Source organism: Pongo abelii, chromosome 18 (assembly GCF_028885655.2).
Source record: "Pongo abelii isolate AG06213 chromosome 18, NHGRI_mPonAbe1-v2.0_pri, whole genome shotgun sequence".
Taxonomy (NCBI): Eukaryota; Metazoa; Chordata; class Mammalia; order Primates; family Hominidae; genus Pongo; species Pongo abelii.
Window position 1 is genome coordinate 23,644,933 of NC_072003.2, and position 6,779 is coordinate 23,651,711.

The following is a 6,779-nucleotide window of genomic DNA, read 5'->3' on the forward strand; positions in this document are numbered from 1 at the left end:
AGGGGTCCAGGCATGGCTTGGCTAGATCTTTTGTAAGCCTGTGATCACAGTGTCATCAGGGCTGTGTTCTCATTTGGGGTCCAACTGGGGAAGGACCACATTCCAAGCTCACATGGTCGTTGGCAGCATCCAGCTGGCAACAGGACTTAAGCCCTCCATTCCTTGCTGCATATTCCCCTCCCCATGACAGTTCAGTGTGGCCAATGGCTTCTTCAAAGCCATCAAGGGAGAGCCTCTCAGCAAGTTAGACATTACATTCTTAGGGAACATATTCATGCATGCACAATCATGAAGACTGGATCACTTTATCCGTGTTCTGATGGTTACAAATGAGTCCCAGAAACCACCACCCACTCTCATGAGGAGGGGATCACCCAAGGGCAGGTAAACCACAGAGGGGACCATGGGCTCTGCCTTAAGAGTCCTTACTAGGGTCCTTAGTAGTCCACCTTGCTACAACAAGTAAACAAAATATTAGACCAACTCCACTGAAGAGAAGTAAAAGGGTGGTAAGTAATTGGGAGAGCATGCTTTAGCCACAGCAATCAGAGATTTCTTCTATTTGAACCAAAGCATGAGTTGTCACCATGCCAAGCACACGGGGAGGGTGTTCCTGGCAGAGGGCACAGTATCCCAAAGACCCAGAGATGGGAAGAAGCTTAATGTGTTTAAGGAAAAAAATGATGTCAGCATGGCGGGGCCTCATCATGCAGGACCTCATGGAGTGAGTTTACACCAGGGGTCCCCAACCAGTACCAGTCCTTGGCCTGTTAGGAACCAGGCCATACAGCAGGAGGTGAGCAGCAGGTGAGCAAGCATTGCTGCCTGAGCTTCACCTCCTGTTAGATCAGCAGTGGCATTAGATTCTCATAGGAACATGAACCCTCATGTGAACTGCATATGCGAGGGATCTAGGTTGCATGATCCTTATGAGAATCTAATGTCTGATGATCTGTCACTGTCTCCCATCACCTTCAGTTGGGACTGTCTAGTTGCAGGAAAACAAGCTTGGGGCTCCCACTGATTCTACATTATGGTAAGTTGTATAATTATTTCATTATGTATTACAATGTAATCATAATAGAAATAAGGTGCACGATAAATGGAATGCACTTGAATCATCCTGAAACCACCCCCCTATCCACGCCTCATCCATGGAAAAATTGTCTTCCACAAAACTTGTCCCTGGTGCCAAAAAGGTTGAGGACCACTGGTTTATGCCAAAGAGCAAAGGAAAGACAATGAAGAATCTTACATGGGAGAGTGACGTGATCAGACTTGGGTTTTTAAAGATCACTCCATGGCCAATGGATTTAAAGCAGGAAGGCCAGTTGGGAGGTCTATAGAGGCCCAAGAGCAGAAAGGATAATTGTGACTTAAAACTTACACTAGGCTGAGCGCAGTGGCTCATACCTGTAATCTCAGCACTTTGGGAGGCCAAGGAGGGTGGATCACTTGGGGTCAGGAGTTCGAGACCAGCCTGGCCAACATGGTGAAACCCCATCTCTACTAAAAATACAAAAATTAGCTGGGTGTGGTGGCAGGCACATGTAATTCCAGCTACTCAGGATGCTGAAGCAGGTGAATCACTTGAACCTGGGAGGTGGAGATTGCAGTGATCTGAGATCGCACCACTGTACTCCAGCCTAGGCGACAGAGTGAGACTCTCTCTCAAAAAAAAAAAAAAAAAAAAAAAAACCTTAGGGCAAAGGTAATGGAGACCTTCCTTATTTAGAGGGCCAGCAGCATTTGGTGATGATGGAGAAGGAAAGGGGGACACAAGTTTGGCACCTAGGTTTTTAGCTTGAGCCAGTAGTGGATAGTGACACTGTTGTAGGAGTGAAGGACAAGCTTCCTCTCTACCCTCTGAAGGATCCCTGAAATGAACTGGCAATAGACAGATGAACAGGAGAAAAGGCATATTCAAATTTATTAACATGCACATAAACACAGGAGTTCCAAAAATATGAGACTCAAAGAAAGGCCAAATGATTGAAACTTACATAGAGGGAGATGGGGGAAATGTAGGCAACTTGAAGGATTGTAAATGATTTTTAGGGGAATTGAATGGACCCAAAGAGCAAACCACAATGAGATACCATCTGAAACCAGTCAGAATGGCTATTACTAAAAAGTCAAAAAATAACAGATGCTGGCAAGTTTGTGGAGAAAAGGGAATGCTTACAAATTGCTGGTGGGAAAGTAAATTAGTTCAGTCCCTGTGGAAAGCAGTTAGGTGACATCTCAAAGAACATAAAACAGAACTATCATTCAACCCAGCAATCCCATTATTGGGTATATACCCAAGGCAATATAAATTGTTCTCCCATAAAGACATATGCACATGTAGGTTCATCACACCACTATTCACAACAGCAAAAATGGAATCCAAAAATGTCCATCAGTGGTGGATAAAGAAAATGTGATGCCATATACATCATAGAATACTACACAGTTATAAAAAAGAATGAGATTGTGTCCTTTGCAGCAACATGGATGCAGCTAGAAGCCATTATCCTAAGTGAACTAATGCAGGAATAAAAAACCAAACACCATATGTTCTCACATATAAGTGGGAGCTAAACATTGGGTACATATGGAAATAAAGATGGGACCAACAGACATTGGGGCCTACATGGAGGTGGAGGGTGGGAGGAGAGTGAAGATCAAAAAACTATTGGGTACTATGCTTATTACCTGAATGATAAAATAATCTGTACACCAAACCCCTGTGACGTGCAATTTACCCATGTAACAAACCTCCACATGTACTCCTGGAACTAAAATGAAAGTTAAAAAAAAAAAAAGCAGACAATAGTTTGTAAATTATTTTCTTTAGAAACTGAATGGGACAAGTTATGGGAAGGTGAGGGGCAGAACTGCACTGCAAACAAAGGTAGTCTTATTATGCAGATTAAGTCTTTTAGGTAATCTCTCAGAATTACTCTCGGAAAAATAATGAAAAGCCTGAGCATGGTGACAACTTTTAGTCTCTTCTGCAGTGGTTAATTTTTTCTGGTTATTTTGGATGCTAATCCACCATGTTGACTTCTGATTAACCCCAGTCCTGTGAATGCCTCCTGATTCCTACTTCACTGTTCCTAGTGTAAGAACGTGTTGACCTTGATGTCATCACACAGATTATAGGCTATAATTTGTGTGATGACACAAATTATACACAAACCCTTCAGGACAGCATTCTTGCCTGTCCTGAAGGGTTGCCTTTAATTGGCTTGCTGGAGCAAGCATACCCTTTCCCTATGGTATATGCATAGCCCTGGTGTGGGGAGTGACAGTGCAGAGAGCTACCTGTCCTGCCACCACCTAAGACCACACTAGTGTCTGTAAGTTCCTTCAATGAATCACCCAAAGTCAACAAAATGGATCTGTCTGCCTCCTCCTTTGGTTCCTCGGCTCCCTCAGCATTTGGGAATCACTTTGCATATTCACAGAAATTAAGACAATTGCATTTCTTTTGGAAGAAATTTTCCTCGGTCAGATGAGGGAACTTCCAGAGAAAGCCTGATATGGTTAGGCTGTGCCCCCACCCAAATCTCATCTTGAATTATAGTTCCCATAATCACCACGTGTTGTGGGTGGGACCAGGTGGATATAATTGAATCATGGATGTGGCTTCCCGCATCCTGTTCTCCTGAGAGTGAGTTAGTTCTCATGAGAGTTGATGGTTTTATAAGGGACTTCCCCCTTCACTGGGCACTCATTCTCTCCTGCCGCCCTATGAAGAGGTGCCTTCCACCTTGATTAAGTTTCCTGAGGCCTCCCCAGCCATGTGGAACTGTGAGTCAGTTAAACCTCTTCCTTTATAAATTACCCAGTCTCAGATATGTCTTCACAGCAGCCTGAGAACAGACTAATACAGAACCCCTCGCTGCACTCAAGAGGGCAGAAACAAGAGAAGGTTAGAAAATCCTTGGTTCTGAAGCAGTTTCTAAGGCCTTTCATTTTCCTTTAACTCAGAAGTGCTCTGCATGCCAAAGTAACAGACTTTGGGGTATCCTTGTCTGTGCCTCAATGGGGGCTGTGTGAAAATTCAACCCCTGCTTTGCTCATATTAAGTCAGATATGCCTCTTGGATACTAAGAGGATGTGTCAAGTAGACAGCTGGCTTAGAGGGTAGGTTTGGGCTGGGGAGTATTTTTAGTGCTGAGAGCTTTACACAGCCTTCTTGTGGGATGCTCTCCAGAGAGTAGCCAGGAGATCATTTTCAAAACATAGTTCTGATCACATAAACACCTTACTCCAAACTCTGCCAAGTGCAAAGTGCTTTCCCACAGCACTTAGAAGTGCTAACTCTTTCCCCTCATGGATCAATCCATGATCAAAGACCAATCCCAGCTGGGCACAATGGCTTACACCTGTAATCATAGCACTTTGGGAGGCCGAGGCAGGTGGATCACCTGAGGTCAGGAGTTTGAGACCAGCCTGGCCAACATAGTGAATCCCCGTGTCTGCTAAAAATACAAAAATTAGCTGGGTGTGGTGGCACATGCCTATAATCCCAGCTACCCAGAAGGCTGAGGCAGGAGAATCACTGGAACCCGGGAGGCGAAGGCTGCACTGAGCTGAGATCATGCCACTGCACTCCAGCCTGAGTGACAGAGGGAGACTCCCTCTCAAAAAAAAAAAAAAAAAAAAAGATCATTCCAAGCTTCTGCTACTTCTTTATATGCCATCGGCCTCTGGATATGAGAGAGAAAACTAAAGTTCAAAGGACTTACCCAATTCAGCTAAGAAATGTGACATCTAAATCAAGGCTATGCAGTGAGGTTATTCATTCACGTTCTGTTCTTACACGGTCTGGGCCTAACCTTAACCGATCAAATGAAGTAAAATAAGGTGCAGAACCCTAGCACAGTGGCTGACACCAAACAAGCCCATCAAGAATAATTGTCAAGGACAAGGCTCAGTGTCAGTGGCTCGTGCCTGTCATCTCAGCACTTTGGGAGGCCAAGGCGAGAGAATCACTTCAGCCCAGGAGTTCAAGAGCAGCCTGGGCAACATAATGAAACCTCGCCTCTACAAAAATGAAAAAATTAGCCGGGGATAGTGTTACATGCCTGTGGTCCCAGCTACTGAGGAGACTTAGACAGGAGGATCGCTTGAGCCCAAGAGGTCAAGGCTGCAGTGAGTTACGATGGCACCACTGCACTCCACACTGGGCAACAATGAGACCTTGTCTCCAAAAAAAAAAAAAAGAAAAGTCAAAATGCATGGCTGCATGAATCATTTAAAACTGAGTGAAACAGGAACATGTAAAAGACCTGTTGTTAACCAAGCTGTGGAGGACCGTTAAGGACTTAAGGCTAAGGTCATTACAAAGATATCCTTAGCCTTTTAGACACACAGCTCAATGTGTGGCCGATTGGAAAGGTAATTAATCCCCAGAGCATAAAAACGATGACTTTTATACAGTTATAATGTTAATTTATCAGTATGTCCAGGTTTCTTGTTTGTTGATTTTTGAGCATTCGCCATGTGCTGGATGCTTTTTTTTTTTTTTTTTTTTTTTGAGACAGGGTCTCACTCTGTCACCCAAGCTGGAGTGCAGTGACATGATCATAGCTCACTGCAGCCTCGACCTCCCAGGCTCAGATAATCCTCCCACCTTAGCCTCCCGAATAGCTGGGACCACTGTTGCCCACCATCATACTCAGCTAATTTTTGTATTTTTTTGTAGAGACAGGGTTTCACCATGTTGCCCAGGTCGGTTTTGAGCTCCTGGGCTCAAGTGATCCTCCCACCTCAGCCTCTTAAAGTGCTAGGATTACAGGCGTGAGCCACTGTGCCTGGCTGCTGGGGGCTATTTTAAGCCCAATACACATCAGTACATGTTTCCAGTGTGTCCTCACTACCTCCCATTTTAGAGATAAGGAAACCGAAAGATTGAGAAGTTAAATTGCCTGAGGGCACATAGAATTAGAAGTGGGATTCTAACCCAGTTTGCCTGACTGCAAAAGACATCCTAGGCTGGGTGCAGTGGCTCACACCTGTAATCTCAGCACTTTGGGAGGCTGAGGTGGGTGGATCACCTGAGGTCAGGAGTTTGAGACCAGCCTGGCCAACATAGTGAAACCCTGTTTCCACTAAAAATACAAATATTGTTAGCTGGACATGCTGGCGGGCACCCATAATCCCAGCTACTTGGGAGGTTGAGGCAGGAGGGTTCGCTTGAACCCAGGAGGCAGAGGTTGCAGTAAGTCAAGATCACACCATTGCACTCCGGCCTGGATGGCAAAGTGAGACCCCGTCTCAAAAATAAAACTAACTAACTAAATAAATAAATCTAGATCAGCAGTTCTCAGTTGGGAGTGATTGCCCCCCCACCACCCTCAACCAGCACCCCCAGGGGACATTTGGCAATGTCTGGAGGCATTTTTTTTTTTTTTTTTTTGAGACAGGGTCTTGCTTGGTTGCCCAAACTGGAGTGCAGTGTCAACCACAGCTCTCTTGACCTCCCAAGCTCAAGTGATGTTCCTGTCTCAGCCTCCTGCGTAGCAGGAACTACAGATGTGTGGCGCCACGCCCAGCTTTTTTTTTTTTTTTTTTTTTTTTTTTTTTTTTTAGTAGAGATGGGGTCTCACTGTGTTGCCAGGGCTAGTATCAAACTCCTGGGCTCAAGTGATTCTCCTGCCTTGGCCTTCCAAAGTGCTAGAGGCATTTTTTGTTATCACGATGTGCGTGCCTGTGTCAGGTGCTGCTGGCATCTAATGGGTAGGGGCCAAGGATGCTGCTCAACATTTTACCAAGCCCAGGACAGG